Source organism: Alexandromys fortis, unplaced genomic scaffold, assembly GCF_014885135.2.
Source record: "Alexandromys fortis isolate MF-2015 unplaced genomic scaffold, M_Fortis_MF-2015_v1.1 scaffold_100_3062768_6864082, whole genome shotgun sequence".
Lineage (NCBI taxonomy): Eukaryota > Metazoa > Chordata > Mammalia > Rodentia > Cricetidae > Alexandromys > Alexandromys fortis.
The window spans coordinates 3591358-3616877 of record NW_026067993.1 but is presented as its reverse complement, the minus strand read 5'-3'; the positions used below and the strand labels follow the sequence as shown (position 1 = coordinate 3616877).

The 25520-nt window shown below is 45.1% G+C and overlaps 2 protein-coding genes across 3 annotated transcripts in view; one reads left to right on the top strand and one right to left on the bottom strand.

The window, feature by feature from the left end:
- The window catches only part of Rfc4 (replication factor C subunit 4), a 751101-nt gene that overhangs the window by 159700 nt on the left and 565881 nt on the right, over nt 1-25520 (bottom strand). The gene's annotated exons all lie outside the window — the stretch shown is intronic.
- The window catches only part of St6gal1 (ST6 beta-galactoside alpha-2,6-sialyltransferase 1), a 144388-nt gene that overhangs the window by 16628 nt on the left and 102240 nt on the right, over nt 1-25520 (top strand). For both annotated transcript variants that reach the window (XM_050159969.1, XM_050159970.1), the window contains exon 2: nt 13354-13497. The gene's annotated coding sequence lies outside the window, so the exon portion shown is untranslated. The remainder of the gene's footprint in view (nt 1-13353; nt 13498-25520) is intronic.

The window sequence follows — 25520 nt, the reverse complement described above, 5'->3', positions numbered from 1 at the left end:
ACGTAAAAAAGAGCCAGGGGTGCCCTTGGTATTCAGGGTCTCAGTAATCTACAGACAAATGTAAAGCCATGTGATAGACATTTGGTGAGTCATTTGGATGAGATAAGAACAGACGCTTAGTCTGCCCGGCTGTTGGGTGCCATTTAACTGATAACAGAACCAGACACAGCAAGTTTCCTTTGCTGGACTCTGCACTGTTCCTGCAGACAGTATGAACTCCACGTTTCTCTCCTTCAGTCTCCATTAAATCCAGTATTCAGAACCACACCTGCTCCACAAATGGGAATGTGGCGTGAGAGGTGGTGACTCACCCCATCTTGCTGGTCTCACTAGCTCAGATGCGGTCCCCTTGGTCCTGTGTTCTCACCTTTGCCCACCATTAGTGTACCTGTTCTGCCCCAAGCTAACAAAACTGAAGTCTTTGTCAGATGGCTCTGGGCAGTACCCTTTTCTTAAAGCTCTGCCAGCAATCCCCAGGCAGCCATGGCTAGGAACTGTTGTCGTGTCTGCAGAGGTGTTTCACACTGTCTTCCTTTTCTTCACAAGGCTCATCCCACCTTCTTGACAGCTGGGGTTTCACATTTGCCTGAGTAATGGTGTGGATGAAGAGAACGTTTGCATCATCTGTCTTAGCCGGTTCAGGTCACTGTAACAGTAACAGATGAGATTGAGAAGCCCGCAATCAAGGCATTGGCAAAATCACTTCTTAGTTCCCAGCTTGTATATTGCAAGGGGCTGCTGTCTCTCCGAGCTCTCTTCTATAAGAGCACTAATGCCATTTGCGATGGCAGAGCCTTCCAGACCTCATGAGATCCAGCTTCTCATACCACTGTGCTGAAAGTTAGGAATTCAAAGTACGAGCTTTTGGAGATGCAGATATTGAGACTTTAACACATCTCCATCATCAGATTGTGCCCATATTTTGTCTGTCGGCATGGGGGCACCCATGTCTTAGTCCCTGTTCTATTGCTGTGAAGAGACCCTATGACCAAGGCAACTCATAAAAAAAGCATTTAATTGGGGACTGGCTTACAGTTTCAGAGGTGAAGTCTATTATCATGGCAGGGAGCATGGCAGCATGCAGGCAGATGTAGTGCTGGAGAAGTAGCTGAGAGCTTCATCCTGATCTGTAGGCCAAGAGAGAAATGACACTGGGCCTGGCTTGGGTATTTAAAACCTCTAAGCCTCCCACTTCCTCTACTCCTTCTAATCCTTCCAATCCCATCAAAGAGTTCTACTCCACAGTAACTAAACATTAAAATATATGAGCCCGTGGGGCCATTCTCATTCAAACCTCCACACTCCCAGTTGCTCATTTGTGACTCTGTCTTCTTTTATCTTAATTAAAGGTGTGGCTCTGGCAACTCTTCCCTCTCCAATATTATTTTTCTGTTGTAACATTCTATGTGTTCCCATCGCTCTAATGTTCCTAGTTGTCCATCTATTGATCAACCTATCGCTGAATGGCCACTTTGTCTCTCTGCTACCCATTTGTGAATGCCTGCACATTTCCCCCAATTTCTTACGCATTCTAGTAATTGCCCTATTTTTCTGCTCCTGAAAATAATTTTCTGTTTCTTCCCTGCGGTTTATCTTCTCTCACTCCCATTTAAGTCTGGTCTTAGCATGAATTTTTTTTTCTTGTTGCTCTCCAAACCTCTACCCATTAGGCACATCAATAATCTGCCAAAAGCAATGGCCACTTCTCAAGCCTTGTCTTGGCTTCTCTGTAGGAGCTTGTATAACAGGTTGTCCCATCCCATTTTAAAGGTGTCTTCTCCCAGTTTTTGGAACACTCTCCTTGCTCTCTTCTTAGCCATCTTCCCTCACTTTCTGTGGCTGGCTCATCATCTCCTGATTGATCACTTTGGCCTCTTTTCTGGCCCTCAGTCCCTACCAATCTCCTTCAGTCTGTTGTACTGAAAAGCCTCTCTTTGTATCACACTCCAGACCTTTCCTCGGACTCCGTGCTCATATGTTCAACCATCCACCAAACAGGCGTTCCCAGTCGTGTGGCAGATACCCCAGTTACAAGCCTGGAAGTGGCTGCTGTCCTCCTCTGAAGTCACTGCCCTACTCCGGCAGACGAGAGTCAGAACTTAGGACACCCGAGTCCTTCTAGATGTTTCCTCCCTGCCACGCTCACAAGTGCAAACTACGCTGGTTGTACCTTTGTACTAAATCAAGTGACAGATTGGTTATTTGGTTCACCAAATTCCTGCTGGCTCAGGACAGGTTCATCTCTATTTTGAATCTTTTGGATAATTTTCTGCCTGGGCCTGCATATATTTTTGCTTCATGGCTTGTTTTCAAAAATCACTGGATTGGTCATTTCAAAAGTTGCAGTAATGCATAATTTCTTTTTCTTTTTTTAATTTAAGATTTAATTAATTAATTAATTAACTTACTCATTCATTCATTATGTATACAGGCCTGAAGGCCAGAAGAGGGATCCAGATCTCATTACAGATGGTTGTGAGCCACCATGTGGTTACTGGGAATTGAACTCAGGACCTCTGGAAAAGCAGCCAGTGTTCTTAACCGCTGAGCCATCTCTCCAGTTCTGTAACACATAATTTCTTTGCCCAAAAGCTGTAAAGATTTCCCATCTCCCTTAAGTTCTCTTAGATGTCTGGCCCCCACAGGTTGCATCTTCTTTACCTCTTCCTTTTGCCTCCTCACTGAGGCCTGCACCTCAGACATAAGGCATATATATGGCTGCCTCAGGGCCTCTGTGTTTGCTGGTCCCTCCAGGCTGTTCCTGCACACAGTCCTGTGGTTTGTCCCACCTCTTTCTTCTTCAGGCTTGTGTGTGAATGTCCTCTTGACAGACAGTCCGACAGCCTGATATAAAATAATGATCTGCCCCCTCCACTCTCACACCTGGCTCTCTCTCTTTAGCCAGTTGTCCTGTCTTCTAGTAGCATACAAAGCTACTGATTTACTTCCGTTCTTTTTCCTTTAGAGAGTTCTTTTCATGAGGCCAAGGAAAGGTTTTTTTTTTTTTTTTTCTACATAGCTATTTTCCTAGGACCCAGATCCAAAATAAGACACTAGTGGGTTGAATTTAACTAAATCCTCCCAATACCACTTCAGAATAACTGGAGTAACTCAGTTTATAGATGAGGAAGTCTGAGGCCCAGAGAGGGAAAGTGACTTTCTGAAAATAGCATAGCTTGCTAGAACAGAGCTAAGACTGAGATCTTCCCAGTGTCCACTTCGTCATCGTCGTCTGCCATCTTTCTGGCAAGTTTGCTTCCCTAGCATTCACTTCCTTAAGAGGCCCCAGTTTTCAGCACCATGCTGTGGGCAAGCGGCCCCCACAGAATAACAAGATCCCTGCAAACAATGTTTTAAATGTGACTGGAGGTATCGGAAGCTGAAATTGGATGCCATGTATGTAATTTCTATGCAGAAATCAAGTTATATTGTTAGCTCATTTGGTGGGACTGAGGTGAGGGCCTATATAAAGCTATGCAAATTTTTGTAACAATATTTTCCTTAAAGTTCTTTCCAGGAATGTTATTAAGCCTTCCGAGCTGACGAGGATCTCTCACAGGGGCCCGGAGAGATGACTGTGTGGTCAAGAGCATTTGTTCTTGCAGAGGACCCAGGTTCGAGTCCCACTACCTGGTGGCTCACAACCATCCATAACTCCAGCTCCAGGGGATTTGATGCTCTCTCTTTTACCTCTGTGAGCATCAGGCATACGTGCAAGCAAAGCATTCACACACAGAAAATAAAAAGAAATCGATCCTTTTAAAAACAAAATCTATTACAGGTATGTGTGACATACTGTTCTGCCCCAGAGGCAAGGAGTAGGTGGGAGCTTGCTAGGTCCTCACTGAGGCAGGCCAACCACCCACACTGGCTAGACAGGGTGATGCTCTGTTTGTTGGCAGTCATGTGATGAGAGGAGAATAGTCAGAACTGAGAGGCCCACAGGCCTACAGATGCTTAGATTAGGAGTTCCCCAATAAAATGTATAGAGTGATCTCAGCATCTCTGGGCTACGGCCTGACAGCTCAGAGCCCACGCCTCCACACGGTTTTCATGCTTCACGTTTGAATGTAATAGGATATCTAAGGAGCTTAAGCTATCTGAGGAGAACTGAGATATGAAAGACAGAAACCAAGAGGCAACAACAGCAACAGCACCAAGCAATGCAGGGGATATAGAGTGGTGGAAATCTTCAGAGCTGGGGTGTGGTTCAGTGGTACAGTACAGGAAATGAACAGCTGACCAACCAACTCCCCAAACCGTGATGCTAGACTCAGAAGTAAGGTTTGGTGACTAGGTATGTGTAGCCAGGAGAGCTCAGAGAAAGAGAATGAAGTCCTGAAATAAAAAGCAGAAGGAAATAGGTACAGGGTTTGGATGAGAAAGTTGCAACAAATAAAGAAGGCAGAGGAATGGAAAATGATTGGGTTATTCTTTAAAAGCCCAATATCTGAATTAGCAAGATGTACAGAAGAAGAGAATAGGGATCTTGAAGGAGAAAGCGTCCTAGAAATAACAAGAAAAACGTATTGGGGCTGAGGAGGTAGCTGGATTGGGAAAGCGCTTACCCAGCATGCAGGAGGTCCTGGGTTCTCACCTTAGCAGGCACAGCAGGACACGCCTTTGATCTCAACACTCAGAAGGTTGGAGATGCAAAGATAAGAAAATCAGGGTCATCCATGGCTCCTTAGCAAGCGTGAGGTCAGCCTGGCTACATGAGAACCTGTCTCAAAAAAAAAAAAAAATAACTAAATACAGAGAAGAATTTTTTCCTCTGTTTTATTATTATTCTTTAGATGACTGTTTGTTTTCTATGGAGAGACAGAAAGGGTGTGAATTCCCAAATAAGAGAGGAGGTTGGGAAGATCTTGGAGGGGTGGGGGAGGGGAAACCATGATCAGAATACACTTTATGAGAAAAAAATCTAATTTCAACAAAAGAAAACCAGAAACATACAAATAGAGAGAGAACTGCAGAGTTGAAACTATTTGACCAGAGTAACTTGGAACAAAGCGCTACAAATGGAAACAAAAAAAGACGCAGGCAGATGGAAGCCTCTAGACAGTGATGGGGTGTGACCCAGTGGAAGAACGGGGCACAAACAGCCTGTGCATGCAAATCAATAGGTGAGATGTGACACTCCGGAGTCTGAGAACAGAAGGATGGCAACCCTGGTGAGAAGACACTGAATCCAGACCTTTGAAAGGAGAGCTCTCGGAGCAGAGCCATTCAGCAGATAAACGTGCTTGCTACCAGCCGGGTGGTGGTGGCGCACACCTTTAATCCCAGCATGCAGGAGGCAGAGGCAGGCGGATTTCTGTGAGTTCGAGGCCAACCTGGTCTACAAGAGCTAGTTCAGAGAAACCCTGTCTCCAAAATCTGGGGGGTGGGGGTGTGCTTGCCACCAAGGCTGATAACCCAAGTTCAATCCCCAGGACCCCCAAACCAACCCCTTCATCTTGCACTCAGAAGTAATGCACAAGGACTATGGCATCCTTGCGCATGCACCTGCACACTAAATAAATATGCAAATCCATTTACATATTAAAAATTTCCAGAGGAGATGACTTCTGAGAAACTGCCAGCGAAAACGAGTGGGCAGCAGGATGGTGCTGTCTGATGTGCCGGTTTCCTGCCTCCCACAGAGGCTTTCTGAGAAGCTACGGCTGCCGCCTGTTCCACCAACTAGGGAGTAAACCAGAAAGAATAAGCGGGATTGCCTATTAAGCCCTGAAGCCATCTAGTTTGGGTTTGGTGTAGGAGGAGAGGAATTTCCAGAAGGGAGAACTTCAAGAAATTAAAAACAAACAAAACAAAAGAACCGTATTGGTTACATAACAGTTTGGGGCTGTAATTTGAGTCGTATAGTTTTGCGAGAAAAATAAGGCTGAATCTGTGAGCGATCGTTATATAGAAAATAGGCGTTCTCACAGGAGACAGTTGTGGACTCCAGAAATGACAGCTAAGCAGTGTGTGTGTGACAGGCGTGAGCCATGACACCCCACATGGTTCTACTGTGAGCATAGCCTCACGGTCATCATAACGAGAAGCTCTGAGGTTGACTGAATAGGAACGGTGTAACTTCGTTAGAAGTATGTGGGCTCAAAGAGAACTAAATCTTTTATTTTGGGTAATAGGAAGTCCGTGACTAACAACACCTAGTGCTTAAAACAAGAACCATATAAGTGTGTGGTTTTCAGAAACAGCAGTAGACTAGACATAGCCAAGAGATGAAAGTTGTTGTGTTTGGGCCGCAGAAACCAAGGCAATGGAGGTCTCGGAAGGGGCTGCTGCTGCTACTGTGAGCCTGGCGGGACGCCTCGACAGGAAGGGTCATGGATGTGTTTTGCTTTGATTGAAAAGCAGGGTCAGTATTTCCAGTATCTGGATGGGTGTTGAAATCAGGACGGTGACGGCTGTAGACACCACATTCACGGCATGGTCACGTATATTCTCCTTGGGGGTATTTCCTCTGTCAGAAAAGCTTAGCTCTGAAAAGGAACTCTACGTTTTTTCTCTCTGTTATGAGAAACCACTCCTGGATTTTGTATTCAGCTCAGATTTAATGTTAGCTCTCGACTTGGAGTGAGCCATGGCCTTTGGGAGGCAGGTTTGTAAGTGAAATTCTTAAGCTCTGTGCCTAGGCTCTTTATTACTAAAACACCCGTCACTTCATCAGCAGATGGGCGGAACGCTCCTTGCCTCTTAGGACCATGTGAGGGATAAAGAGGTCCCTGAGAACACAGAGTGTCATGCATGGCAGCTGAAACCTTGGTGAGAAGGAAACCCACAGGGAACAGCTGCAGCTAATCCTTGGTCTGAGATGGGAATCCCATTAGTGCTGGGCTGGAGCCTTACAGACGAACCTTTGAGGGCGAGCATGGGTCCTAGGAGGGGCTGGAGGGGGTAGAGCGGGTAGAGGAGGTAGGGGCTGTACCATAAGTCATTGAACTCAGCAGATGCTCTTACTGAATTTCCAGTACAGTGTTTTCTCATAGGAGTGCATCAGAGTCACAGGGCTCAGGTCTTGGGATGTCTTCTGTGTAAGAATCTATAAAAGCACTTAGCTAATTTATGTTCATGGCCAAATGTTACCTGGAAAATGACCTACACCCCAAATAGTGAGAGCAATGACTCTAGGGTCAACAGCTACTTCTTTACCCTAGGTTTCAAGTGCCTGGTGGTGGCTGCCCATGGATGCCAAGGGCCTGGACTATGCTCCAGTCCTGTGACGGGCTACGGCACCCTGACTGGAAAAAGGACTTGTTAGCATTGCTCTGCTTCACAAGCTGAGACCATGAAATTCTCAGTGTGGGCTTCTTGGGCAAGAGGCACTGCCAGTAGTTGAAGTCTTGGTTGTGATCTGCAGTCAGTACCGCCTCATGCAGCATTACTGTGGGGGTTGGGAAGCACTCCCAAAGGCTCACATCACCGAGGCAGCCCTTTCCTTACACTCCTCTTTTGTTGTCTGGATGGAAGAAAGAGGGAGTTGCTGCCAGAGTAGGAGGCCATCCAGTGAGGTGGGAAGACTCAGACAGACCAGACCCAGAAGAAGGCCTTGGCCGCTAGGGCCCAGGAGAATAATTGGAAACCAATTCAGATGTCAAACTCAGTGAGTGACCCTTCTGGGATCTGAGGGTGGCCCGAGGAGAGAGAGCTGCTGGGAGAAGCAGGTAGAGCTGAGAGTATGGACTGAATGAGAGCTGCGTGCAAGCGCCAGGATGTACATGGTGGGCATCTTAGCTAGGGTTTCTATCACTGTGAAGAGACACCATGATCACAGCAACTCTTATAAGGAAAGACATTGAATTGAGGCACTGGTTTACAGTTTCAGAGGTTAAGTCCATTACCATCGTGACAGGGAGCATGGAGGTGTGCAGGCCGACATCTTGATATGCAGGCAACAGAGAATGAACTGTGACCCTGGGAGTAGCTTGAGCATAGGAGACCTCAAAGCCCATCCCCACAGTGACATACTTCTTCCAACAAGGCCACACCTCCTAATATTGCCACTCTATTTGGGGGCCATTTTCTTTCAAACAATCACCATGGGGGGCTGATAAGGGGGTTACGGAAGGAATAAGGAGCTATGCAAGTGGACCAGTGACCTCCCCAGTGTGGGTAGAAAAATCTTGGCAAACTCACCTTTAGCATCTTTAGTACTTAGCAACCCCAGTTGGTTCACAGGTCCAGACTTAGAGCCTGGGAGACATTGTAGGGTATTTAACTCACCCAAATTCCATCAACCCAAAAGTGGAGTTGCTGGGTCTTGAGGTAGGTTGTTTTCTAATTTTCTGAGACATCTCCATACTGATTTCCAAAGTGACTGTACCAGTTTGTACTCCCACCAGCAATGGAGGAATGTTCCCTTTACCCCACATCCTCTCCAGCATAAGCTGTCATCAGTGTTTTTGATCTTGACTATTCTGACAGGCGTAAGATGGAATCTCAGTGTTGTTTTGATTTGCATTTCTCTGATGGCTGGAGATGTCCAAAGGGAGTTTTGTGAAAGATAAAAAATGAACAAAATAAAAGCAGAGTTCACTGCTACTGTGGCCACCAAGCATGTGCTATCTGTCCAGGGTCTGATGGTTTCTTGTCTGCGTCTTCCAGCCTTTGCCTGGGTCACTGCTTGCCAGCTTCATTCTACCACAGGTCCCTACTGTTCTTGCCTTAATCTTGTGTGTGTCATTTGCTTATCTCAGGTTCTGCAACTTTACCTTAGAAGGGTCTATCAACAATATCTACTTTCTCTCTTTTTTTTTTAATATTTGTTTATTTATTATGTATACAATATTCTGTCTGTGTGTATGCCTGCAAGCCAGAAGAGGGCACCAGACCCCATTACAGATGGTTGTGAGCCACCATGTGGTTGCTGGGAATTGAACTCAGGACCTCTGGAAGAGCAGTCAGTGCTCTTAACCTCTGAGCCATCTCTCCAGCCCTACTTTCTCTCTTTTATTGACCTTAAAGTTCTTTCCTTTATCTTCCAGGGTAGGCCTGGGAGTGTGGGTGACTTACTATTAATGTTGGAAACCTGCAAGGTATTTACTTAAGAAGTTGAAAGAAAATTAAAAAAAAAAAAAAGAGAGCCCACAAACCTCTCAGGGGCCTGCCAAAGTGCAGAGCATACAGGGATAGTCAACTAGGAAAGGCCAGGAGAAGGGCTCCCCATTGCCTGGGACATTAGGGTCTCAGAAATCCAGCCATTTGTGTGACCAGATTGGCTGGTGAATTACTATCTATCTTTCACTAAATAAAGGTGGCCTAGAATAAAGAAGGCAAGCAGGTTGACTACAGAGAAAATATGTGTGTGGGGTGTGGAGTGGAGGTTGGAGGGGGGGCTTTCCCACTAAGGATGCTGGTGAGCCAGCTGCCCAAGGCTCTCCCATTGCTGGAAAGCCCCTTCCGGCAGGCCTGCAGCTGATCTCTGGCTGGCTGTGAGCATGCACCACTGGCGGCCTGCCTTCACCACAGTGCCTCTGGCTGGCTTCTGGTGTTTTGTTGACATTAATTATACCTGTATCACCTGTTGCCTTTGCTGTTCACCAGCGCTGCAAATAGCAAGGTCGGCTTCAGTTTTCTTAGTTTTCGTTCACCTCTGTTTTCTCTGTCAAAAGCATGGCCTTTGCTTCCCTTTGTCTGTAAGACTTTTGTCTCCGAACCTGAACACTTGTCAGAACACTTGTCTTTGTGATCTGACTACCCTTTCCCTGCCCTTTATGGCTTCCTAACTTCTCCCTGCCTGTTCTTACTCAGGCACTCCTCCTCTTGCGCCCCCCCCCCCCCATCTAGCATCAAGGATCTGCTCTGAGATGGAAGCTGAGCTTTTGTGAGCACAAGAAAGGATAACCCAGACTCCTGGTACCCCATCCTCATTTCCACGAGCGTGGTTGTGATGTGTGGGAGAAAGCACCACGGGAGCGATGCCACTCCTCTCCGGCACAGTGGCCTTGGAGGTTGCTGTTTCCATTACGCAAACCCCTGGGAAGTCTTTGACCCAGCAATTTGCTCTGCCAGACTGCTACTTAAGGAATTGATTATGGGTTTATTCCAATACACACACACACACACACACCACACACACACACAATTGCCAGAAAAAGAAACAATACCTTACACTAAAATTAAACAGGCGCCAAGTCTGAACATCTCATGAGCTTCTGCGCAGTTAGAATATCCGAACTTGTGGAGCTTCACATTAGATTTTAAGCTTTCAGTATCAAATATATTTTATGCACATATCCTCCACCCCCCAAAAAACCTGAAAAATGCATGACAGAGTTGAAGCTATAAAACCAATTAGCTTTATAACTTCTTTCATGGCTTGTGGCCCTTGCACACATTCAGTCCTTCCTTCTTACCTGTTACCCTTCCCTGTTCTCCAGTCTGCATGCCATACTGTACCCACAAGTATATTTGTTTATATATGAACATATATTGTTGGCTAGGCTCCAGATTTGAAGAACATGTTGGGTTTTTTTTTCCTTTTCTTTCTGAGATTATGTGAGCTTATTAATGTTTTTTCTTCTAAGCATTCCAAGTTCTTCCATTTTTATGAAAATTTTGTGGGTTCGTACACACACACACACACACACACACACGCATACATACACACATACACGCACACACCAAATTTTCATTATCTGTTCATCTGTTAATAGGCAAATTGGTTCCAATTGCTTCCTAGAGTGAGCAAAACAGCAATAAAATGATGTGCAAATATCTCTATGGTAAGGCAAGGAGTTCTCTGGGTATTTGCCCAGGAGTGAAACAGCTGGGTCATGTGCTAGTTCTGTATCTATTTTTTTTAATATTCAAACTGATTTCCACAGCGGCTGTATTAATTTGCCTTCCCACCAACAGCGTACAAGGATTCCTTCCTGCCCACATCCTCTTCAACGCTTGTTGTCAGGCCTGTTGTTGATAGCCTTCCTGACTGGGACGAAATAGCATCTCAACGTCGTTTCACTTCTGTTTCCCCGATGGCTGGGATATTGAAGCCATTTAAACATATTTATCGGCCATTTGTGCTTCCTTCTTATTTTCTTTTTTTGTACTGAAAACCATCTATCCAGTTTGTTGGCCCATTTGTTAATTGGCAATTTTGTTCTTGTGAATTTTAGTTTATGCGATTGTTTTGTAATGCAGGCCCTCAGCCCCTTGTCTGCCATGTGCCTGGCCAAGATTTTCTCTACTCTGTGGGCTGTGTGTGTGCCCTGCTGGTTATTTGCTTTGCTTTGCAGAAACTTTCTGTGTTCGTGTTGTCCATCTGTTAGTGGCTGGGAGTAGAGCCCACGCTATGGGTGTTCTATGTAAACTGTTCTTGCCCGCCCTCATGAAGAGTATTCCCTGGGCTTCCTTCTCGAAATCAAGGAGTTTCAGGTTTTAAATGAAGACCTTTGATCCACTCTAAGGGATTTTTAAATAAGGTGGAGATGCGGATCTAATTTTATCTTCTGCAGGCAGAAATCCAGCTTTGTCATCATTTTGTTGAGTTTATCTTCGCCCCCACCCCCGAACGGCGTGTTTATTTTAACCTCCGCTGTCAAAACTTAGTCATAGCTTGTCATTTCCTTATGTGTCCTCTGTCCTATACCATCGGTCTCCCTGTGTATTTTGAAGCCACTGTCACGCTGTGCTTACCATTACTGTGCTATAGTGTAGAATTTGAGGCCAGGTATAGCGATACCTCCAGCTATGCTCTTACTCTTAAGGATTGCCTTAACTATTCATGGTCTTTTGTATCTTTATATGAACTCTTGAATGGTTTTTATTTTCTAACCCTGTCAAATATGGCATCGGAATTTTGATAGGTATTGTATTGGATCTGTTTTATTGTAGAAGTCTTTTGCTTATTTGTTTTGATATATTTCTAAATTTTTTTGAGGTGATAGAGTTTCAAATACTATATGTAATTATCACAAAAAGAATTTGTGGGGACTTGAATGCCAAGCCTTTGAGAGTCATGTAGAATTTATAGTTCACTATGGAGGGCACTGTTGAAATAGGAGCGGCGGCGGGGCTGCATCCCCAATACCCCGGCCGCTTGGCTAGCTCACGCCTGAAATAACAACACACAAACTGTATTCATTTAAAGAACTGCTTGGCCCATGAACTCTAGCCCTTACAGGCTAATTCTCGCACCTCGGCTAACCCATTTCTAATAATGCGTGTAAGCACCCCAAGGTGCGCTTACCGGGAAGATTCTAGCCTCCGTCCATGGTGTCTCTGCTCCAGAGAGCAGAGCTGTTGAGTCTCCGGGAGCAGAGCAGAGTCTGACCTCACTTCCTCTTCCGCCCAGAATTCTATTCTGTTTCCTCCTCCCATCTATGCTCTAAGCTAAGCCAAGCAGTTTCTTTATTGCTCAGCCAATGAAATCAACAGATTGATATATGACACTCCCACATCAGGGCACCACACATAGACTCTAGGGGAACCGGGACACATGCATATTATGTAGCCCTTAAATGACATTGCAGAACATTGGGAGGGCTCACACTAATCCACACCTCACCCTTTCCCATCTTTACAAAAAAATCTGGCTAACAGGAAAGACACCCCCCCCCCACGCAAATCAGAAAATATAGGCCTATCATGGGTAGTTTTCTTTTTTTCTTTTCTTTTTTTTTTTTTTTTTTTGGCTTTTTGAGACAGGGTTTCTGTGTGTAGCTTTGGAGCCTGTCCTGGAACTTGCTCTGTAGACCAGGCTGGCCTCAAACTCAGCCATCCACACTCCCAAGTGCTGGGATTAAAGGTTTGTGCCACCACCACCTGGCTATTTTTTTTCTTCTTTTAAATGTATAAATGGAACCTGGATTTCTTTGACCCAAGGTAAAATGCAGTTAATTCAATCTATGCAAATGCAGCCTCTGGATTGAAAAGGCAGACCCAGTTAGAAGTGCTTGCAGAGTGAACGAGAAGTTTCATATTTGTAAGAGCAGAAACAGTGTGCTCTGGGTTGGGATACTGAGCAGGTTTGAAGAGAGCAACAAAACTGCAGGCTTTGTCTGCACACAGGACTCGGGCTGGGTGGGAAGATGTCTTACCTCGCCTTTCTCCAGGTAACTGGGTGGCATCAGGATTCACTGGCTCCAGTAATGTTTGCTTTCCTTAGTTTGTTCCTCAGACTGGGCGAGAACAGGTGGATATGGGCGAGCAAACAGCCAGCTCGGGTCATTTGGGAAGAGGCTAGCTCCTCCTGGGGGTGACGTGCCCTGAAAGGGACTCTGAATGGGGAGCTGCTGGGGCAGGAAGGTGGTGGCAGGGGTGGGAGGGGAAGGGCGCTTCCTCTCACTGTTGTATTTACACCTGTGTTTTTGAGCTCAGCTTGCATCTCACTTTTCCCTGCAGGCAGGGCTAGAGCCAACTGTGCCAAACTCAGCAGCCAGTGGCCCAGAGGGAAGCAATCAGTGCCACAGAAGCCAACTGAAATGAACTGGCCCCTTTGAGCCTCTCCCAAATACGTGGCACCCCACTTTCCGTCCGAATGCTGAGGTAAGAACCCTTAAATCCAGCTCGTGGGAGACGGCAGAATGCCTCTTTGGGGAAAGCCAAGGCAGTTCTCTAAGGCTCAGGAAAGAAGGAGCAGTTGTTTTTAGTTCCAAGCATCTGCTTCCATCCCAGTTCACGTGGAAGAGGCAAAGTCACTGGAGGCCAAAGAGTCTTTGTTAGTGCAGAACTTCCAGAATCTTTCATTTTCTCCATTGCTAAGGAAACTTGAGCCCTAAAGAGGATTAACTAGACCAGATTCAGATGGATGCATCTGTGCTCTGTTCTGCCCAGGAAAGCCAGCTCACTTACACACACACACACACACACACACACACACACACACACACACACACAAAATCCAATACACACACAGATGACAAAAATTATGCAGGGCAGTTATGGCAAAGCATTCCAGTAGGTTTACCAAAAATGATTTTAATAAACTTAGATGTGTTCTGATTATAAAAGTTCACCTCAAACATCTGAAATAAAATAGAGCAGAGTCTGAAAACAGCCCTTTGTTAGAGCTCCCCCTTGGCTCCCATGCGATACCCATGCCTTCTGCTTGGAGGTGGAGGGATGACTCCATGAGGGGGAGGAGAGCTTTCACCCAGTCTAGAATGTCTCCAGAGTTGGTTTTAAGCATCGGGGAATTTTACAAACCAGTTGTTAAAAAGCGGTAGTGCACACACTCAGGAGACAGACGCAAGTAGATCTTTTGAGTTCAAGACCAGCCTGGTCTACAGAGTGAGTTCCAGAACAGCCAGGTTTGCACAGACAGACCCTGTCTCAAAAAACAAAACAAGCAAAAAAACAAAACAAAGCACTATACTCCCTCCCCACCAAGTCAGCCAAGAACTGCAGAAAAAAAAAAAAAAAACAAAAGACAAATCAGTATAAAACAGTTGGCAGCTTAAAATTGACCCTTATGGGAAAGTGACATATTGCCATGGAAAATGGAGAAGCTACAAAGGCTTCCTAGGACTTTTTTCTTTTGGTGGTTCTGGGGATCAAACCTAGGGCCTTGAGCATGTGAGGCAAGGGCTGGACCACTGACTCTGAGTGGGATCCGGGAGAATAAGAGGGCACAGTCTGTGGTCTGTGTGCTCAGACACACATACACACATAGCTCATGGACAGCTATGATGGTGGCTATTATGATAGCTACACAATGGCAATGAGAATGATAAGGGGGAGGCTCCTTGACCTCTGCAGGGAGGGGTTAGGCTACCAGGAAACCTTCGGTTTATTGATGGAGAGAAACTGGTTGCATTTCTCTCTCTGATGGACATCTTGGGGGTGGGTGTTCTCAAGGGGGAGGCTCCTTGACCTCTGCAGGGAGGGGTTAGGCTACCAGGAAACCTTCGGTTTATTGATGGAGAGAAACTGGTTGCATTTCTCTCTCTGATGGACATCTTGGGGGTGGGTGTTCTCAAGGGGGAGGCTCCTTGACCTCTGCAGGGAGGGGTTAGGCTACCAGGAAACCTTCGGTTTATTGATGGAGAGAAACTGGTTGCATTTCTCTCTCTGATGGACATCTTGGGGGTGGGTGTTCTGAAGTGGGGGGCTCCTTGACCTCTGCAGGGAGGGGTTAGGCTACCAGGAAACCTTCGGTTTATTGATGGAGAGAAACTGGTTGCATTTCTCTCTCTGATGGACATCTTGGGGGTGGGTGTTCTGAATTATTGATACTCTTTCATAAAGGCGGATGAAAGCCCTTCATTTACTGACCAACATCTGGGGTGCATTTTCTTCCTGGAAAAGTTGAGGAGCTGGCCAGGGGAGTGTGGAAAGAAAGCCTTAGCAACATTAGATGTGAAAGCCAGGACCCAGTCAGAGCTTTTGACTCTTCATCTCTGAGGGAGGGTGACTGTGACTTCCTGCCAAACATGAGGCTTCAACAAAAGCCTCTTTCTTCAAGGCCCCCCACTCCCACCCCTCTGTCAGCAGATTAGACTTAATTAAATTAGCATAATGGAGTCCTGGCCTCTGCCCTTCTTTCTGAGTCTTCTGGCTCTGACTTTGCACTTTTTGCACTTCCTAAAAGAGGGTATAGGGACAGGGTGAGACTTTGGTGACATTTCAATTTCCTTTTGTGGTTCAGAAAATGACAAAGGTGGGAAGGGTCACAGCGGGCATCAGGGCCCTCACCCTCATCTGAAAAATCCAGGCCACCTAGCAGCTGGTGGTGGTGAAACTATGGGATCCTAGAGCAGTGTGGGATTTCCCCTTTGTATGCTGTGAATATGATTGGTTAATTAATAAAGAAAAATGGCTTGGCCTGATAGGGCAAAAGAATAGGTAGGCAGGGAAAACTAAATGGAATGCTGGGAGAAAGGAGGTGGAGTCAGAAAGAAGCCATGTAGCCCTGCAGGAGCTAGACAGAACATTAGCCCGTAAGCCACAGCCGCATGATGATACACAGATTAATAGGAATGGGTTAAATTAATATGTAAGAGTTAGCCAAGAAGAAGCCAAGCAGTGATTTGATTAATACAGTTTCTGTGTGATTATTTTGGGGCTAAATGGCCCAGAACCAACAAGTGGCCTCTTTCCCTCCTACAAATTGGCATGCCAATGTGGTGGACTAAATCTATGTAAAACCTGAGAGAACTTGAAAAGGAACTCTAAACACTAAAAAACAAAGTTTTGCTGTATTTATTTTCCCTAATGGGCTTTGCTTGCTGGGGGCAAACTGCGGCTCCTTTAAGAGAGGTTATCCTGACTCAGTGGTAGGGAAAAAAAAAAAGCCATGCTTTTGAAATGCCAACTTTCTGGGCTGTGCTGTCAGCATGAGCTCTGATTCTTTCTGGAGGTCCAGCTATGGAGCACTTGAATGGGGCTTGTGGGCCCGGGTGCTTGTATGCCCACTTGGGAAAGTAGCTGAGACCATGCCTGCAGCTCAGCGCCCCCTGCCTGGGCAGGCAGTAGGATCAGGACTGCTAGGAGTGCACAGGTAGGAGAGCATGGCAGATTCCTGCTGCCATACAAATAGATATTTCCAGGCTGCGCAATGCTCTGCATGGCATATCTAGCTATTCCTCAGATAAAAAGGGTTTATGTGCTGCATGCTCATTCTCAGAGTTAAAGTGCTGAGCATGGCTCCTACCTGGCAGTCCCAGAGTAGGAGTATTGGTACCTCTACCATTTTAAAATTGGAGAGAGGTGGAGACAGCATCCAGAGGCACTCCAACCAAGCTGCTTACCATTTTAAAAGCTGTTCAAGACAGTAAAGAATTACAGATACATAATAGGACAGACTCAGAAATAAAATACCTCTAAATGGGTCACAGTGTTGGATAAATGTACATAGGCTTGGAAGAGAGAAGAAAAAGAGTATAGAGAGTTGGAAACGAAGTAAATGGTTTAAAAAAATAAAACAAAGTCTTTAAAGAGTCAGAGTACAGACGGTCATAGATTAAAGAATTAAGTAATAATAAGCCACGTAAAGATGGAAAATTCACAGAGAGTCTGTACTATGTATATTATTGTGTTGCCTTTGAATTTTTTTGACTGCAAAAAATATTTTTGACAGCAGAGAGACCTTTGATTCTGGGGATTGCTAAGCTAAGCCAACATATATAATTCAAAGGAATCTTAAATTCAAAATTTGAGTCTAAGGATATGTTGCTTTGGAAAAGAGGTTCTTCTTTTGTTTCCACAGAGAATGAGAACCTGTGTATTGCTTCCAGACTAATATAGTTTGATAGACCAAGACCTCCTGAAAGGTTGCCTTGAATACCCCTCAAAAAATTACTTCACCCAATAAACAGCAGGAAGTACTTTGGAGAGTACTACAACCAAATTCCCAAATATTGTTTATAAATGTTTCTTTATATTTAAAGGGGGATATGCTAGGAGACTTGCATTGGTATGGATCTTGGTTTATTGATACAAATTTAAGGTCAATCTTATTATATGTATATTTCTGCTCTTGATTAAGGTATCATGATTGTGTAGTTCATTTAAAAATGTAATGTAAATTTAAGAAATATAGGTTAATAGATAGTCATCTGTAATAGTCAAGCTTGTAGTCAGTTAGGTTTTATAGATATAGAAATATATTTTAGTTAGCTATTCTTAAAATCTTTCAAAGACCTTCAGAATATGGCATTTAAAATGTTTTAAGAGCTTAGGCCTTTTTTTTTTTTTTTTTTGGTTTTTGGGACAGGGTTTCTCTGTGGCCTTGGAGCCTGTCCTGGAACTAGCTCTTGTAGACCAGGCTGGTCTCGAACTCNCCTGGAACTAGCTCTTGTAGACCAGGCTGGTCTCGAACTCACAGAGATCTGCCTGCCTCTGCCTCCCGAGTGCTGGGATTAAAGGCGTGCGCCACCATCGCCGGGCGAGCTTAGGATTTTTTATGACAATGAGATACATCTGCTCCTGGCAGCACCAATTACTTCAAGAGGAAGATAGGCATTGAAGAGGCTACTTATGGAGTTAGTTAGCCATTTGGGCAAGAAACTACTCTTGTCTGGACTACTTGATGAACTGGACATGCAGGACCAGCAGAAAATGACTGCTGGACTTGCCTAAAGGTGAGAAAGGACCTTCGGGGTTCCTGTTTCATGAAAGAGTCTGCAAGACATTCTGCAGGACACAGAAGAAAGTGACTGACAAACTGCCAATATAGGTGGAATTGTCTTTGAAATTTTCTGTTTTGTGGAAAAGTCTTCTGGATACTATGGGCCTGTAGGCTGAAGATGGATGCCCCAACAGTACAGAAGAACTTTGAGTGACTGTCCAGGCAGCAAGGTGTCTCTGTCATTTCTAGAGTTTTGGAAGTTGCTTACAATGCACTTCCTGTTTACTTAGGTAATATTATATCCTTCTGCGATCTTTGATGGAGTTCAAGAATTGATAGTTATAGTTTTCCTTAGTTATGATAAAAGGTAAAGTAGATATGAATATTATAACTGTAACTCTTGCTTGATACCCATTTTATATATGCAATTTTACTATGTTAAAGTTAAAACATTCCTTTTTATTTAAACAGAAAAGGGGAAGTGATGTTAGATTTCCCTTTGTATGCTGTGAATATGATTGGTTAATTAATAAAGAAAACTTGCTTGACCTGATAGGGCAAAAGAATAGAGGTAGGCAGGGAAAACTGAATGGAATGCTGGGAGAAAAGAGGTGGAGTCAGAGAGAAGCCATGTAGCCTTGCGGGAGCCAGCTGGAACATTAGCCCGTAAATCACAGCCACGTGGCGATACACAGATTAATAGAAATGGGTTAAATTAATATGTAAGAGTTAACCAGTAAGAAGCTAGAGCTAATGGGCTCAGCAATGATGCAGTGATTTAGTTAATACAGTTTCTGTGTGATTATTTTGGGGCTAAGCGGCCAGGAACCAACAAGTGGCCTCTCTCCCTCCAACACTGGAGAGGAAGAGCTAGGCTGGGGCAGGCTTGGTCCCTGAGGCTGCCTGACCCCTGAGCTGTTGTTGTATATAACCAACAAGTGGCCATGACTGATGTTTCCGGCTGCTAGCCCTGCCCTTGCCCTTCCCAGGCCTTCCTTTGCAGAGTGGCCAAAGCTCTAGTACCCTTCAGAAGCAGTCTGAAGTGTTCTTGGATATATGCCTCCTTCCTCATCAAGGGCTTGGCTTCCCTTCTCAAAGATGATGCAGGAGAAGAAGGCCTTACTCTAAAGACTATGAGGAATCTTTGTGAGGTAAGAAAGAGCGGGTCGTAGATGGAGCCCCCCCTGCCCCTGCCGTCTTGCTCCGTGTTTTGTCTCCAGCAGCACATGTCTGCACCCATGTCTCAGATATGGAAACTTAAGCGCTGATATAGTTAAGGTCTGCTCAGAGTCGCCTAATGCCCTTTGCAGCAAGTGGTCTTCCAGGTGGGGGGTTTGCATCCTAGCTTTGCCAGGCCTTTCCTCCCCTAAGGGAGTATGGTGTCACCTTGGAACAGCTGCAGTGGAGTTTGCAACTCTCTGAGCTGATCTGCTAAATCCCAGGGACTCTTTCTTGTAGGGTGAGAGACCACCAATCAGATGAGGGAGCCTGCCCTTCCTGCAGCTTCCACTTGATGCCCCAGGTGGTGAGCCTGCTGTTACTTTCCCAGCCCTCCCTGCTGGCTAGAAATGGGGTTTCTGACCCCTGAGTTCTCAGATGTTTTTACAAGGGACAGAGTATGATGGATAAACTTAATTTTCCTCTGTGGTTGGGGGTGGGGTCTGACTCAGCACAGTGATTTCCAGTTCTGCCCATTTTTCTGCACGTGCCATGATTTCATTTTTCCTTATGATTGTATAAAATTCTACTGTGTAGACAGACTTTTCTTTATCTTTTCCCCAGCTGATGGGCGTCTACCTGGTTCCTTCTTGCTATGATGAACGGTGCTGCTATAAACATAGATACATAAGGCATTTTCTTCAATGTGTTGACTGAACCCTTTAGGAATATGCCCAAGAGCAGCACAGCCGACTCGTATGGAAGTTGCATGTCAATTTGCTGAGAAACCTCCATATGGGTTCAACAATGGCTGTTTTAGTTTACATACTTATCAGCAGTGAATAATGGGTCCTTTGCCCCAGGTCTTCACCATAATTTATTGTTGTTTGTTTTCTCGACTGTGGTGAGATTTGTGGTTTTAATCTACATTTCCCTGGCGGCTAAGGGACAATATTAGAATGCAGGTCTCAACTCTCTGTGTTTGTTATGTGGACTGCCTGTTCAGTTCACTGACACATTCACCTACTGTGTGTGTTTAGTCTTCACCATCCTTTCTGTTTCCTGGATACTACATCCCTTGCCTGAGGTGTACTTGGCAAAGAGTTCTTCCTGTTCTGTAGGCTGCCCATTCATTCCAGTGTTTGCTCTCTTTGTTGTATGGAAGCTTCTTGATTTCATTTCATCCCTCAGAGGATTATTTCTTGTGCTATTGAAGTCCTGTTTAGCAAAAAAAATCCCAGGCAAGAAGACTTTGATGTAGTTTTGTAGATATTTACTGAGTGTCTACTACTTGGCAGCCAAAAAGCCCAGCGGATGGGGGAGGGAGCGGAGTGGGAGTGGGCGTGGCTTGTCTCTTAAAGAGACAGAAAACCACAACAGCCTTGTCCACTGCTCAAGTGGAATTGGGATTTGGTTTCTTGACTGACCAGGGTCATCAAACTTTCTGGTCAAAAAGAAGGCTGTTCTGGAGGCCTTCACGCCACCTTCCTGCCTCAGTCTGCTGAGGGCTTTGCCGCTAAAGGCATCTGTAGCAAAGACAAGCCGGGATGGGGAGCTGGTGCCTTACTTAGCAGAGGTCTCTGCCTCTCTGCTCCTCCCTTCCCCACCCCTCCATCCAACTGTCTCCTTTAGTGTGTGTTTTTTGCTGGGATCTACCACCCAAGCCTTCGGGTTGGGGAACTTGCCATTGAACTCATAGGAGTGCTCAGTTTTGCAAGGTTTGATGCTAGACTCTGACCTGAGGACAGCTGCAGTCTCCCCAGGCCCTGGAGGCTCTCTGACCAGCTTCCTCCAGTATCAGATAGCTTGAAGAATTTCTACCATGAATGAAGATTAATAGTAATTTACATAAGGCTTTTCTCCTGAAAGGAGGTGCCTATTAAATGTTTCCATTATTATGCTTCATCTGCCTTTACCTAGGATTGATTAATAGACAACAACCTTGTCTATGTTTAAATTACTCAACATGAGGAGTTTTGGCATATGTCTACACACCCGGGGACCGCGTTAATGTTCACAGCCCATTGCCTGCCTCTCCACATTTCCCTCCTGCTCCTTTCTGTCACCTTTCCACCTCAGCAATGACCAAATCTGCTTCCTGTCACCCCAGCATGTGCGTTTCCTGGGCCTCATGAGGGTGGAGTTCTGTAACAAGCACCCTTCAATCCCTCGGCACCTTTATAATGTTGATTTCTGTTATGCGAATCAGTCATTTCTTCCTTTGTTGCTGAAAGGGTGTGGGTGTCCCACAGTTTAACCACCGACCTTTAGGCAAATATTTGGATTGCTTTCAATTCGCAACTATTAAATTGAAGTATTCATCAGGAATTTGTGCGTGGGGGGGATCTTTATATAGCCGTGGACATAGATTTCTCTTGTGAAAACTCATGGTAGAGAATGTCTGTGTCGAGCAGCTCGTGTGCATTTGCTATTTAGGAAGTTGCACACTGTCTTCTAGAATAGCTCTGCAGCTGCTCCACTGCCTTGCCAGTGTCTGTAGCCAGGTGCTTTTAGCTTCCTGGGTCGTCTTTCCTGTGGTCCTCCGGTCCGTATTTCCCTCCAGGTTAATGTTGTTCAGCTGCTTTTCATGTATGCGTCTACTAGCTACATATTTCCTTATATGAAGTTTCAGCTTATATCTCGGGGCGTTTATTAAAAAGATTATCTACATGGGACTGGAGTGATAGCTCAGAGTTTAGGAGCATTGACTTCCCTTCCAGATGTCCTGAGTTCAATTCTCAGCAACCACACGATGGCTCACAGTCTATAATGAGATCTGATGCCCTCTTCTGGCATGCAAACATACATGCAGAGAGAACACAGTGTACATAATAAATAAAATAAATCTTAAACACATGTTTGTATTAAAAATTTCATTGAATCTCTTTTTACAGTTTGATTGGAAGATTGGCTTATATATTCTCCCATCAAGGCTTTATTAGCTAGGTTTTGTAAATACTTCCTCAAATTCTGTTGCTGTGCATGGAGCTGGAGATACAAATAACCTAATAATTATAGCTGAGTTGAGTAAGTATGATGTCCGTTCTGGTAAGAGGGGACCAGCGGTCCTGACTTGAGAAGTGTCCTGGGGGAGAACGGATGGTTTCACAGACACGAAGAGTTAGCTGTGTGTGGAGGTGAAGCAGAGGCTGCGGCTTGACAGAGTTAAGGGTGCTTTGATCTGCTTTGAGCAGTAGCGTTTGGAGTCGGTGGAGGCGGTCTGTCATCCCAGCTCTCTGATTACAAACTCCTCTTTTCCAGTCCTTTTCGCTTTGAAATAATTACAGAATTCACCAAAAACTGCACAGGTGGTTCAGAGCCGGGTAGGACCGAGCTGTGGTTTCCCCAGTTGCCCCGTCTTATGTAATTACAGTACACTGGGAAGGGTGGGTTCTTAAAGCACTGTGCTGTCCAGGCAATGCTCTCTGCTCTGCGCACACCTGTGCAGCCACCACTGTAATCGGGATTCAGAAGTGGTCCATAACCACAGAGACCTCCCTACTGCTCTGCTTTTGACATCGCACTGGCTCCTACCACTTCTGCATCCGGATGGTTGTCTCACACAATATGGAATCTTCAGAGATACACTTTAGATGCCCCTCAAGCCCACCGACATTGTTGACTGTGGCTTGTTTTCTCTCTTTTCATGGCTGAGTACTATTCCACGGTATGGATGTAAGATATCCTAACCTGTGTATTCGTTACTTTTCTATGGCTGCAATCGAACACTTTGGCCAGAAGCAAGTCAAGGAGGAAGGTCTATTTCAGTTTATGATTCTAGAGGGTTAGAGTTTATAATGGTAGGGATGACATGGCAGCAAGCAACAGGCATGCTGGCAGGAACAGGTGAAGCACGATCAACAAAAACTCAGAGAGAGAAATTGGGATTTAGCCTGAAGACCAGAAAAGAAAAGTAGTCTTACTTACTGGCTCTTACCTCTACCTCAGTCCCAAATGGCAATCCTGCCTCCAGGAATCAGAATGAGACCGTGTCTGAGAGCTGTCTCCTCCCATTTTATAACCCTCTCTTGGGCTGGGATTAAAGGCATGCACTGCCTGGTTTTCTAAGGCAGCTAGTGTGGCTACCAGGAATAAAGGTGTGTGTCACCACTGCCTGGTCTGTAAGTGTTACGAGCTGGGGGACTTCAGCTCCAGGTTCTTTTCGAGTAATATCTATGAGGACTCTGTGCCCTTGCCCCCAGAGAGTGATGAGTGACCAGACCAAGCAAGAGAATTGTTTTTATAATGATTCTTTACTAGCAACTTCAATATCCAATGCATCGATGGGTTTGCAATCTTAATAGGCATGGGGGATTGATGATGGGCAACACACAGGCACTTCAATATCACAATTATTAATTCTACTAAACCTAATACATAAAACCAATTCATAACCTTAATCTAACTTATCACTTATTCATAAAACACTTCTTAACCTTAACTTATCCATTAACATTTCCTAATCCTATCAATTATCCATAAGATATCTCTTAACATTTCACACACTAAACATATGTATTAACATGTCTATGCTCTTCTCTTAATATCTCATACACACATGAAATAGCATCATATCATATGACCTGGTATTCCCTGGCTTTAAAAGGGCTTTTTGAATTTCTTCAGGCTGGGCTCTTGTCTGCACTGGGGGCTGGGTATCTGTGCTCAGGAGATAAGGTTCTGATATCAGAATGTAGGGCCTTGGACTCAGTTATTCTGGTGACCGAGTCTTGGGAGACAAGGCTTTTAGTTCTCTACTCTCTGAAGATGAGGCTTTGCTCTTGGGATGGCAAAGCGTTCTGTCTGCTCAGAAGACGAAGGGGATGGCAAAGCATTCTGAAAGGCAGAGTATCTAGTCTGTTCTCGGGAGACAGACCTTCAATGTCCACTCTCAGGGAATGGGGCTTTGCATTCGGGCATGCAAGGCGTTAAATGTCTGTTTTCGGGAGACAAAGCTCTGTACTCGGGAGACAGAGCATTAAATGTTTAGGCAAGACATTTAATATTTCTGCTTTTCAGGAGACAGGCTAGGAGGATCTCTCTTTTCACGGAGGCCTGGTGCCAGAGCCATTGTGAGAAGTGAGATAACCTCCCTGCTTCAGCCTCCTCTTTTAAGTCAGATCGAAACTGCCCCTCGTTTGATCCTTCCAATAAACAGGTATCCTAGGTTATCAGTATTGACTGGCCACAGAAGGTTGGGGGGTCCCATCCCTCTTGTGTGGCAAGATTATTTTGTTACCATGGTTGCTGGGTGCAGCCCCCACATCTGGCAGGGCCAGATGGGTGTGGCAGCCTTCAAGGGGCAAATGTTCTCTTAATATTTCACCTTAGTAATTTTCCACACCACACACAAGAAGAAATGCTTTTACATTACACCAAGTTACATTCATTCTTATTCTATAAATTTCCTGCTCTATCTACACTACAGATTCCCCTTTATTTATTCATTCAGAGGAATCTGCTTCCATGCTCATTACAGTAAGGCTGACCAGTGGGGCTGTTGGACTTTCTGATCTTCAGGCAAGCTTTATTTATTAAAATACAAATGAAATGCCACTACAAACAGGACACAGAGAGCTCACTTCTCAGCCACATCAAGGAAGCAAAGAGTGAACTCTCAACCTTCCCTTAACAAAATACCTTACTTCAGTCAGGCCTCTCCTCCAAATGGTTCCACAACCTCCCCAAACGGGGCCACCACCCAGGACCAAGTGTTCAAATACTCTAGCCTGTGGGGAACAAATTTCTCATTCACTACAGCCCTTTACCCATTGAAGGCTATTTTAGACTTGGGACTGATTTGATATCTGTAGCTTTTATATGAAAAGTTTCTTTCTTTTTTTTTTTTTTCTGGGACAAGTGTCCAGGACTAGAAACAATGGATTCTATGGCATACATGTTGTTTAATTTTTTGAGACTGCCAGATGTTTTGTAGCATGACAACCTAACGGCCTTCCCGCCCCCATCTCCCTGCCTGTGCTGGATGATATGAGGTGTGTCTTCTTCACTGCTCCAGGCACTGCAGGGGAAGCTTCTGTGTCCCGACTGCCTGTTTTCCTGACTGAGAGTTACTTGCCACTCTCGGATCTGCCTGCTTGAACTCAGACCTGTCCGCAGTCACAGCCTACAGCCTAGCGTGCCCTCTGATGGGTTCCCTCTTTCACCATTTCCAGAATCTCCCCGGACGTGTTCCCTCTTTGACCCAGTCATTGTTCTGGATGGCCAAGGAAGGAGATATTTCATAGAGCCATTTATTTTTTCCAGGGAGGACAGGTTTTATTGTTTTGTTTTGTTTTTGTCCTTTTTCTTCAGAGTTGAGCAAACAACCTCCAAGTGGGTTATT